This window comes from Diabrotica undecimpunctata, chromosome 6 (genome assembly GCF_040954645.1).
Source record: "Diabrotica undecimpunctata isolate CICGRU chromosome 6, icDiaUnde3, whole genome shotgun sequence".
Classification (NCBI taxonomy): Eukaryota; Metazoa; Arthropoda; class Insecta; order Coleoptera; family Chrysomelidae; genus Diabrotica; species Diabrotica undecimpunctata.
Genome location: NC_092808.1, coordinates 155,445,386 through 155,458,502, shown reverse-complemented (window position 1 = coordinate 155,458,502; position 13,117 = coordinate 155,445,386).

The window sequence follows — 13,117 nt, the reverse complement described above, 5'->3', positions numbered from 1 at the left end:
AATGGATTAATTATATCAACAATTTTAACGAAAAGCATGATGTGGATAATAATATATTTTATAATATAATGAACGGTATACGACAGAATATTTTTATCGATACTCTTAATAGATAATAAATTGTTTTAAATATAGATAAATATGTTTTTTAAGGCCGGGAAGTAAAATTAAAATACATATGATTTTATATCAATAACACCTTCGATTTACATGTTGAATTTTCTTAATGAAATGATGGGAAACATTTCAGATAAATATATCGAATCAAATGAAAAATGACAATACTGTAGGATATAAAAAATGGCTGATGGTTTTTATATTTTCATTTCATTGATAATTGGATAAACTTACCGGCTCAGGGTGGTTATAAACCAACAGGACACAAAAAAAACCAAACCAAAACTTCCTGCAACTTCTTCTTAAAAAAACTTTAATATTCTAAATAAAAACCTTTTATGCCTTCTCTGGCCCCTACCTCTAAACCCAAGTGTCTCTACCGAACGTCGAAGCAGAAGTGAGCAATCAACACTTGTTTTGAGTTAGCTAAACTATGATTCCAAATATGGACGCTTAGTGTTGCTGTTTACTGCGCTGTTTACTACGCAACTTAAAATTGAAGAATTAAGACAATCATTAAGAGGATTTGAATTTAAAAATTTTATTTAGAAATGTTTAAGGATTATTGAAGTGTCGGACTCGTTACAGTATCTGACTATGTTTTTGTTACATACTATGTGTATTTTTCCGAATAAAAACCAATTTTTGAACATAGTACTTTTTGCACCCTATTTTGTTCTATTACATCATTAAATTTTACCCAAATAAAACCCAAACATATTGGGTTGCATATTTTGTAATAAAATTCAATATTTATGCATATTTTCATGAAAAAAGATGCATATATATGTGCATATTTTTTCAAAAAAATGTTACATATATTCCGCGCTCTATTTATAAACATTTTAAGTGATTTTTGTTACAAATTAATGCATAGAAAATTTTGGACACAATTAAGATAGAAAGCTGAAAGATAGTAAACATATACATCAGTTTATAAGTATATAGAATATATTGCGATTACCAATATACAGAATAAAATAAAACATATTTAAATCTGCCAATTAAAAGTTAATTATTGATTAAATCTTCATACTAAAATTCATTATATAGAAATTATGGCTCGACTTTCAAGTAAAGTTAATGCAATATTTATTATGCAAACAGATAAACTCTACAGCATTTACCGTAAAGTGTAGCAGAATTTTACCAATATAATATAAAGTTTCCGTGTCCTTTTTTCTTGTATTTAAAATAAACAAGTTGAGAAGTTTGTTTTATAAAAGCAAAACTAAAAGTTACTTTTCCTTTGGTTTATGATATTTTAGTTGCATGTTGTCGAACAGCTGGAGGCGTCATGATTTTAAATTTTTTAATTACTTTTTTGGTTAACTTACTAGAAAATATCAAATTTTAACGATGCTATCCACGACGCTCTTAACGTATAAAGAAAAACTTTCGTATGTTCAATGCCTGATTCTTTTGCCTGTAAAAGGAAGGTAAGTAGATAAATCTTATGTTTACATAAGATTCTTCTTCTTCTTTGAATACCGTGCACAAGTTTTAATCGTGGGTGGCTCCATGACGATTTGCCGATATCGTTCTCGATCTTGCATGTAATAATTCATCTGCTGATAAGCCAGTCCATTGATGGAGGTTTCGAAGCCACGAGTATTTTTTCCTACCAATTCCTCTTTTTCCGTCGATCTTTCCGTTGAGTATCAACTGCATTATCCTGTATCTGCTTTCTCTCGTTATATGCCCCAGATATTCGAGTTTTCTATTGTTTATCACCTTTATTAAGTCGCCTTCACCTTGACCTACTCTGTTCAAGACTTCTCTGTTTGAAATGTGTTGAACCCATGAGATTACATATGATTAAGCCACAATTATTGGTTGTAATAAAAATTAAATTTTTAACTCCTGTTAGACGTTTTAATTTCCACTCTAGAAATCTTCTTCTTGTTCCTTCTTCCTTTTTGTATGTAGACTTTGAAGCCTGTTTCTTCTTCAATATTAGCCTCCTAAATTGTTTAAATTATTGCAATATCTTTTTTTTTGTCTGCCAACACTTCTTCGTCCATTTGGTGACTTATCTCGTAATATTCGTACTATCCTATCCTCTGCCATTCAACTAATGTGTTCGTTCCTCTCCTGTTTTCGTTTTGTCACCCATCCACTTATGTCTTCTATATTGCATCGTCTCCTTATGTTTTCCCTTCTATCCCTATTTAACAGACATTTTCTTGATATTCGTCGAAGTATTTTCATCTCTGTTGTTTCTAGTAGTCGTCTTGTTTTAGATTTACTTGCTTTTAAGCTTTGTTGTCGTAATTCTTCAACATCTCCGTAACTAGTAATATCTATTCCCAGATATCTAAACATTGCTTCCTGCTTTATTATTTTCCCATCAATTTCGATTTTACATCGTATTGGGTATTTAGATGTTGTGATACATTTGGTTTTACACCAACTGCTGCAATGGAGTTGATCATTGGCATCACGCCTCTAGATATATATGTCAAAGAGGTGGCGCTAGTGACAATGATGCGACTGCGCTCAGCTGGTGCAAACCTTGATGTAGGAATGGGACAATTGAGAACTCGTTTCTGGCGAGAAGAGTTGGATGCGTTACCACTTCTACAGGCAGGCTGCGACTCAATTGAACCAAAGTTTGTCTTTAACAAACCCTACAAAATTGAAACAGGACAGTATATGGAGACAAACGTGGCAAATGACTATTGCATATACACCGATGGCTCCAAAATGGAAGAAGGCTCAGGATGCGGGATATACTCCAGATCACTAAACCTAAGAATAAAGTGGGGTATGGGCAAAAATGCCAGCGTAGTTCAGACAGAACTGACTGGTATCTCCATAGCCGCAAAAGAGATAACCCAAAAAGGTATAGCAGGTAAAACTATAATCATCTGCGCAGATAGCAGACAAGCGCTACTAACATTGAATAGACCACGTGTCACATCAGGTTTAGTAATGGAGTGTCACAAGTCACTAACCCAAGCTTCGGATGGTAATACCATCATCCTGAGGTGGGTTAAAGGACACAATAGGAATAAAGGCAACCGCATTGCTGACCAATTAGCTAGGAAGGCGGCAGGCCTACTCTTAGGACCTGGGGATCTTTTTGGTTGGTCAACTACAACAATCGCGGAAATTATCAAATGTCACTCCCATGCGCAAACCGTAAAAAGATGGGAAGAAGGGAAAGGATGTAAACTTGTCAGGGTAACACTAAGTAACCTTGAAGAGTCAACATCTAAGAAGTACTTGGGAATGACCAGGAAAAACCTACGTTTGGCAGTTGGTTTTTTTAACTGGTCATTGTCAACTAAGCAAACACCTCCATACACTGGGGCTAGCAGACACACCTCTATGTAGGAAGTGTGAACGGGAAGACGAAACTGTAGAGCATGTCCTATGTGAATGCCCAGAGTTATCGTTAATACGAGAGTACGCGTTCGGCGAGTCCTGGCCCACACCTGCCCACATAAGAGAGATGTCTCCTGGTGACGTGTTCACCTTCCTAGAATTGGCAGGATGGACAATGATCTAAGGGTGACAGCTCCCTGGGAGGATGCACAATGGGTCAATTGTGGCCTAAGTGCTGTGAAACTTAACTCGCCCTCCCTACTCTACAGATACAGATACAGATACATTTGGTTGTTTCTGCTGATATTATCATATTGTATTTCTTGGCTGTTGTATTGAAGATGTGTGTTAATCTTTGCAGCTCGTCTTCTGTCTCGGCGATTAATATGGCGTCGTCTGCATAACATAATATTTGGATTTCTTTGTTCCTCATTCCGTAACCATGACCTTTACGTACTGCTTGTATTATTTCGTCCATTATAATATAAAAGAGAAGTGGGCTTAACGAGTCTGACTCCGCTTTTTACTGGTATACATGGTGTTAGATTTCCATTCATCTTTGCCTGTATTCGATTATGGAAGTAGATGTTTTCGATAGTTTGTATAATATTGACTGGTATGTTTCTTTTTTACAGCAGGTGTAAGACGTTTTCGGCTTGTATGCGATCGAAAGCCTTTGTCAGGTCTACAAAACATAGATATGCTGGTTAATTGTACTCGATGGCCTTTTCAGTGATTTGTCTTAGTACAAATACGGCGTCTACGCAGGATCTTCCGGATTTGAATCCTTGTTGTTCATCTGATAAAGTTGTTAGTTTATTGATTTTGTTGGTGGTAAGCTTAAGTGCGGTGTTCAGTAGATTTATACCTCTATAATTGTTGGGATCTTCTTTATCTTCTTTTTTGAACATTGGCATCATTATGCTGTTTCTCCATGCGTCTGGTATCTCTATAAATCGTTTTAAAAAAAGATTATTTAAAAGATAATAAGTTATGTTTTTATAACCGAAAGTTGTTCTCATCAAACTTTGTGATTTTGTCTACACCTACACTGGATTGTGTTGAGGTGTAGTGAAAATGGGTAACAAAGTGTGTGAACATGTTGTCAAGATTGAAAATAAATATTTACTCATTACCCATTAAAACCTATTGGTCGAACACGGGAATAGTGTGTGACGATATTTAATTATATTTATGTAGGTGTATAATAATCTACAAACATTGTATAATATGTATACTTATTACATGTATTTAATTTTTAAAATATTTATACAAACGAATATAACAAATCACTCTATTGCAAATACCCTTTTTTTAATTTTGATCATTATTAATTAGTCAGATCGAAAAATGTATGCACAAATATACGATCTAGCGTTAATACATACTTTTTAAATTTTATCATATTTAGTGAATTAGTGTATTAATATATATATTTTATATACGTTGGACAAGTGAATAAATATTTTACAGATCTCTGTCCTATTGATTTCTTGATGATATTTCCTAATTGAATATGTTGATTAGTTTTAGTGCGTGTCTCGTAGTGATGAGGTAAAGGCGGGTACACATATGCGAGCAGAACTGTTCGCGAACCGTTTGTGAACGCTATATTCGTTAATTTGTACGACGGGACGAACCGCTTGCGAGCTGTTCGTTCGTTGCTCGTCAGGAACCACAGCCTGTCGGTTTTTGGGACGAACACAAAGAATGTTCGCAGAACTATAAATTGTGTCTATAAATTGTTTCTGCTAAGTGTGCGATGAGATCATTTGGTTAAACAAAATTGCTGAACGAGCGCGGCTTATTCAAAAGTAACGAGAGAAATTAATAACAGATAATGTAAACAAAATACCGAAATGTTTAGAATAACGAAGTAAATTAATTCTCGGTTTGTTATTAGATACTTAATGTATTGGATAGCCTGAACATAAACATATTTTCAACGAACTCTTCGCGAACAGCTCACGAGCAGTTCGCAAACAGTTCGGCTCGCATATGTGTACCCACCTTAAGATACGCAGGATATGCTTATAATTGTATGTGTACCGTAGCAGGGAATACATATAAAGTTGACTCGTATCCATTACGTTAGTATCACAGGATAATAAATGAGAGGAGTATGTCATTTTTATTGATTAATATTTTCAATGTTTTTTTGTAATATGTCGACTTTTTTTAAATAAGTTTTTTGTACACCGCCCCACCCAAGAATTCCATATTATCTAATTCTAGACTCAACTAGTGCATAATATAATATTTTTAAATATTTTAAATCTATTTTAAATTTGATAAAATTAAACTTTGGAACTAAAGCTCTCAAACACTTTGGTATTTCATCTATCTGGATATCCTATCTTAAATGAAAGTCGATTTTTATTCCAAAATATTTTATAATGTTACTTGATTTTATAATTATTCTTTCCTTCATGTTATTAATTGTTATAGAAGTATAAGAAGGTAGTGTTACTTTGTAACTGCAAAACAGAACAAAAAACTTGTTAAACCTTTATAATTAAACCATTTTATTAATCTAAGCATATCTAGTTTAATTTTATTCTTTAAATGTTCCCCAATGTCTGCGCTATATAAAATTGCAGGGTCATCGACAAAACTTACTATCTTCACCTCAGTATTGAGATTATATAGATCGTTAACATAAATATTGAATAGTAGTGGTCCTAATACTGTACCTTGGGGCACACAGCATCTTAAGTGAAGTTTATTACTGTTATTATTATTTATCCTAACAATTTGTTGTCTGTTGTCCAAGTAAGGCTTCAGTAAATTATGAGCAGTGCCGCGTATTCCACTATTGTCTAGTGCTTCTAGTAGTTTTGAATGGCTTACAGTATCGAATGCTTTTGCCAGGTCTAGAAACATTGTCAATTCGATTGTATATTTCATTGGTGAGTCATTTGTCAATAAACCTTCACGGAATCCAAACTGCGAAGACGATAATATGTTGTGTTTATCAAAGAAAGATGCTAATCTGATTTCATGACATTTTTTTGAGAATTTCAAATGATCCCAACGATGACGACAGTGGATCTGATTATGAAAGTAAAAAATATATTGTAACATTATTGTAGAATGTACTCACAAATGTTTCTTTCATCTACTATTTATGTTAACAAATGTTTCTTTCGTCTACTATTTATATTATTATAGTAATATTATAAATTACATCGATTTTAAAGTTAGAACAATATTTACCAATGAGTAATAATATTGTAATAGATGTGTCAAATATGCAAAAATAATGCTAAATAAAACATGCAGAAACTCCCTACATTGTGTAACCCCGTTGCACATTATGTAACGTGTCTTTGCTTTTCGTAACTTTCCTTCTTGATTTCCATGATTCTTTTCCGATTTCAACAATTCTAACATCTGGAATCGTCTCTGTAGGAAGGCTTGTGTTGATTTATATGTTGGAATTTCTCTACTGTCCCCAATGAGGTTTTCGTATAATCCTAGTACCGTTATCCCATTTTGTTCACATTTTTTATTAGAGAAATTAGTGTGACAGAGTTGTCAGTGTCACAGTTAGTTGCCACACTCCTTCGAAACGGCTTGACCGATTTTTATGAAACTTTATATGTATATTCGGTTGAATATACGACTCTCAATTTTGATACAGTTATAAATCACAATGACGTAGTCAACTATCCTACAGAGTTTTTGTGTTCATTGGAATTGCCTAAACTTCCATATTAAAATTTACAATTAAAAGTAGGATCAGTTGTCATTATGCTGCGTAACATTAATCAACCTCGACTGTGTAATGGAATAAGACTGGCCGTAAAAGGGCTAATGAATAATGTTATTGTGACAAAGATCATCAAAGAAAAATACAAAGGAGAGGATGTCAAGATCCCGCGCGCATAATGATGATTTTACTGAACGTACCATTTGATGTTAAACGTTTACAATTTCCCATGCTTTTGGTTTCTGTTTCTTCTTCTTCGGTGTTTTATCCGGTCCAGATGTTGGAGATCATCAAGGCTATTATGGTTTTGTTCACTACTCTGCGAAATAGCTCCTGCATAACGAGTTGAAGAATTCGATATTTTTCTTCGTTCCGCATCACGTGACCGAGGTACTCAAGCTTACGTTGTTTCACTAAATTAAGCACTTCTTTTTCTTTTGTTGTGCGCTGTAGGACATGGTCCACATACGATATTTTTAGTATTCTCCTGTAGATTCACATCTCGAAGGCCGATTTTCAGTAGCTTGCGTCAGTGTCCAGGATTTAACTCCACATAGTAACACTGGAAGAATGTAACACCTCACTATCCGCATCTTGGTTCCCAAACTGAGATCGCTGCAGCACAGCAAAGATCTCAACTTGATAAATGTAGACCGTGCCTTTTCCATTCTGGATCTAATCTTTTGAAAGTAGTCCCATTGTGAGTTGCCATTAGTGCTTTGGGATCTAAATTTGCACGGCTTACAACCATGAATTTAGTTTTCTTAATATTAAGGTCTATTCCGTATGTTAATATAAGGTTGAATACTCGAATAAATGAATTTTGATCAAATAAAAGGCAGATATCGAGCACAGTTTTATTAATTTAATCTTGCCCAAGTACTTTCGCTCCCTAGAGCATCTTCAGGGCCATTTCATCAATTGCGGCCTATCCAACAAGAATAAAATGTTATAAACATAAAATTAAACATCACGCTACACTACACAAGGACAAATACTTTAAATTTTTTTTAAAAATAGACGAAGCTACATTATGTATGGAAACCGGAGCCAGAATGGGTATTCCGTATGTTACGCTCAGAGTTCTCACTCTGTCTAGTAAGGCTTATAGATCATTTAGGCTGCTAGTAACACAGTGTCATCGGCGTAGCTGATATTACTGATGTATTCACCGTCCACTTGGATTCCCATCTCTAGGTTTGTGAGGGCTTCAGTAAAAATTTGCTCAGAGGATATATTGAAAAGAGTCGACGAGAGCACACAGCCTTACCTTACTCCTCGCATGATCTTCACTTGGTCGGTCAGCTGGTCTTTGATCTTGACTTGAGCACGCTGGTTCCAGTATAAATTTATGATGATCCGAATGTCCTTCTCATCTAATCCTATTCTTTGTAAGGCGGCGACCATCTTCTGATACTGACAACGGTCAAATGCCTTGGCATAGTCAATAAAACAAATATAGACATCACAACTGACATCGCGGCATCTCTAAAGTACTACTTGTAAGGTGAAAAGTGCTTCACGTGTACCCATATAATTGCGGAATCCAAATTGCATTTCACTTTGCATTGTAAATTCTAGCATGTATGATTTTAAGAAAAAACGTAAGTGCATGACTCATATGGCGGATAGTTCGGAAATCTTGGCACGTTTTGCCTTCTGCAATAACAATAAACAAATCACAAAGCCAACCGTTGGAGGTTTGCGGAATTAACTTTTCCAAGGAGTGTCCATGTTTTGCGCATGGGCAATTATTCGAATGTCCAAAAAACGTCATCGTTGTATATTTATTTGACGCAAAAAATTGATTCAGAAAGCATTAAATTGATTTAACTTTTTTCATACATAATATATTTGAGTGCTTTTTTTCGCCGGGTCAGCTAGTTAATTATAATTTTAAAGAGGCTTTCTGTGTTATAATGAAAAATTTATATTTATTACTCTTGAGTGTTATTGCTATATTTTAATAATTAAGCTGCTCTTATTGCTTGATTTTTGTTTTGATTTTTACTCCAAATGTGTAAAGAACCACTTCTCGATCAACTTCTGCTAATTTACGTGTGCCCACCCTGCTAAAACATAATGAAAAATATTTCTCTCCAAAATCACATTCTCTTGACAAACGGAATTCCGGATTGTCTTTTACCTTTCGCTTTGGAAATTCTTTACCCGAATTTCCCGCATAACTGTAGCGATATATCACACGACATTTCTACCTGTAGAGATTTAACAATATGAGTATACCGTAGGAAAGCAAATATATAAACAGAATAGAGATATTACCATTGAATATGGTATAAGAAATTGAGGATGGTGACGCATACATGATACAAAATCTACTTATTGTAAAAGGTGCAAATCAAACACGTATTTTACTTATAAGAAGGAAATCAAAATAGTGTAACACCAGGCGTATTCAGGATGCGTTTTGGCAAATTAAGATTGGATCTGCACAAATTATAAGAATCCTTAATTATTTACTCTCTATCAGTGATGTTTCTTTCCGTTGGTTTCTTATGATTCTTCATATTTGTTTTTGTGTATCGTAGAAGTCGCTTTCCATTCTTTTTGTAAACTGTTCCAATAATCAAGAAATACAATGTGATAATATCAGCCGAAAAAAACCGAATGTATGACAACATCTAAATACCCACTACGACGTAAAATCGAAATTGATGGGAAAATAATAAAGCCAGAAACAAGGTTTAGATACCTGGGAATAGATATAACTAGTGACGAAGATGTTGAAGAAGAAGTACGACAACAAAGCTTAAAAGCAAGTAAAGCGAAGCGATCTCTTAATAGTCCAGTTACTGTGGCATTTTCCCTTTAATTTTTTTATAACTGCACCGATTTATCTGAAATTTTTACAGTGGGTAGTAAATTACTCAAAAAACATAAGTTATATGGTGCCGATGTGTGCTTCTACCCCTGGGGTGGTTGGCACCCCATCTAGGGGGTTAAACTTTTTACACTCAAAATAACCGCGGGAATTGATAGAGAATCAAATTTTAAACAAAAAATGTCATATGAATTTTTTTCGCTAAATCAATACTTTTTGAGTTATACGCACTTGAAAAAGTAAACTTTTTGCAAAAAAAACATGTTTTCCAATGATTTTGTACGAATAACTCAAAAACAAAGCATTTTATTGAAAAATCTATAAAGAAAAAATATAAAGCTTATAAAAAAACAAAGAAATTTTTTTTTATTAAGTTTTATAAGTACAATACTAAGCGATTTATAATTGTTTGAAGGTGGCCTTTTATTTTTGGGATACTATACTCGATGCATTTAACATCAAATATCGGAAAATGGACATCTTTTTTGATAAAAACTCATACAATACTTTTTAAAGAGCTCGAAAAAACCTTTAAAATGAGCTATGTTAAAAGCCATTTCGAATTAAACAAAGCGAAATACGAAGGAAAGAATTTGAATTACTCTAGCGTTTAAAAAAAAACGAGCAGTATAAGTAACACGATTTCGATCAGAATTGAAATTAAACGTATATCTTCTACAATTCATTTTTTTTAGTGTTATTTATAAGTTTTAAAAGTTTAGCCTGTTTAAAATGCGTATTTTATGAAAAAATCATGTTTAAATTTAAAAATCTTTTTTTTTAATTATCTAAAAATTTACATTTTTTCAAAATAAATCTAAAACTATAGGAGATACGTGAAAATGGTTCTATACCAAAATGTAGTTTTTTTCTTAACAAAAATTTTGATTTTTTTATTTTTGTTGAAGCTCGAAAAATAATAGAGATATAGCCAATTGAAGTTTGAAATACAGCGGCTGACACACCTGTAATCAGCACTTTGGCCCTTTACTATTTAAAAAGAAAAAATTTTAACATATTTTAATCTACTTAGTCTTGTAGCTTTTGAAATTACCTTCAAAATATTTTTTTAATGGACACTGTAGCTTAAAAATTAACGGAGTTATTCTAAAAAAATTTTGGAGCATGTTATTTATATTTTGGAGCATCAACTTATTTTCTATATATATAAATGCTTTATTCAAGTATATTCGAAAAACTGGTAACAGACACACTAACACTCATACAAATATGTATATAATACATACATATATATATATATATATATATATATATATATATATATATATATATATATATATATATATGTTATGTATATAATACATACATACATATATTATGTTATGTATATAATATAGGCACCTCTAAACTGAACATCTGCTTCAGAGAACTAACGAACACAGAGAAGCGACACTCCTTTGAAGTTGCGTGGGCAAGCCGCCAATGAGTGCCAATGACAGGAGTACTTCAGATCTCGAAGACATTTTAGAAGCTGGGAGATACTGTACAATTTTGCTGTATGGCCTTGCCAAAGACACCCACATGAACAAAATGAATAAGGTCGAAGATTATTCATCATTACTTGAACAAATGCGATACGAATCCTTTATTAAAGCCACAACTAAAAATAGTGCAGTTAAATTATCATCTCTTATGCCAACTGTAAGTGCCCTGGATGAGCATATCAAAAGAGTTTATTTACAAACTCAGATATGGCTTGGAAACAAAGAGATTGATATAACGGATTGGGGATGGTTCAAGAGTGATGATATTTTACAACCAATAAAAATGAAAAGTTCACCTGCACCAGAATAACTATTGAAAATGATTTTTTGCAATTGCAAAAAGGGTTGCGGCTCAGCGTGTGGCTGTCGTAGACTAGGTCTATTTTGCAATGCTACGTGTGGAACATGCTCTGGCGACAATTGTCAAAACTGTCCTGCAATAGACGAAGAGATGGAGTTAGAACACGACGAGAATGACGTTTCAGACAATGAATAATTTGATATATTGTAAATAATTTTTATTTTTGTAAATATATTTTGTATACTTTCTAACGTAAAGTATTTTCATGCATAATTTTTTACAATAAAAACATCATGAGTATACTTAATTTTTTTATTTGGATATTTACCAAAGGGGAATTTGTTTCGTGAGCATAGAGGTGGTTTTTAAGGGTTGAAAATAAGCAACCAATCAAAAAATATTTTATTGATAAGAAAGGAATTTTTGAATATAAATGTACATTAAAAACTTTGTTGTTTAAAAAGATTTTTTTATATATTTTTACATAGGGGGTAGTTTTTAAGGTTTGAAGTGTTGCAATTAACCAAAATTATTTTATATAAGCAGAGAATTACATTGTAGATGATATAAATGCACTACAAAAGCGTTTGAACCTGTTAAACGATTTTTTACAATTATTTTTATTAAAAGGGGTGGTTTTTAAGATTATTTAAGGGTTTAGAATGTACACAATATCCATTATTATAATTGACAATATTTCAATTACCTAATTTAACACGATTTAAATCCATAAAATGCTTTAATATAAATTTTTTTCATTATTTTCAATAAGGGGTGATTTCACCCCTTAAAAATAAAAAGCTCACCTATCGCATATATAACTTTTGAAGAGGGAGGTAAGATAAGCCTAATTCCAAATTTTTAGCAAAATCGATTCAGTTATAAAAAATTTAGAGGTATTGACCTCTTTTCCTCCACAGTGACTGGAGTATAATAACACAATCTGGAAGAACAAACACCTAAGACAACACACAAAAACAAGAATCTATAAAGCAGTAACCTTACTGGACTATTTTGTTAGTTTAGGAGTTATATCCTCGGTTATTCTGCTCTCCCTCTCCCCCTTTGTAATATTGTAATGTAATTGAATTTTTGTAAAATTATTATTTTGTTAATTTCAAAACGCTACATCATTTATTATTATAGCGTTAAATCTACTTTGTCATTTGTAAATAATTTACCGTTCCAACACAATGCGATCAGAAACGTACCCAATTAAACCTTTCCAATCAATAGAATAATTACACTCTTTTTCGACAATCCAATTCCGGATATACTGGATATTTTGCCACTTCGATTTCCAGCGACCA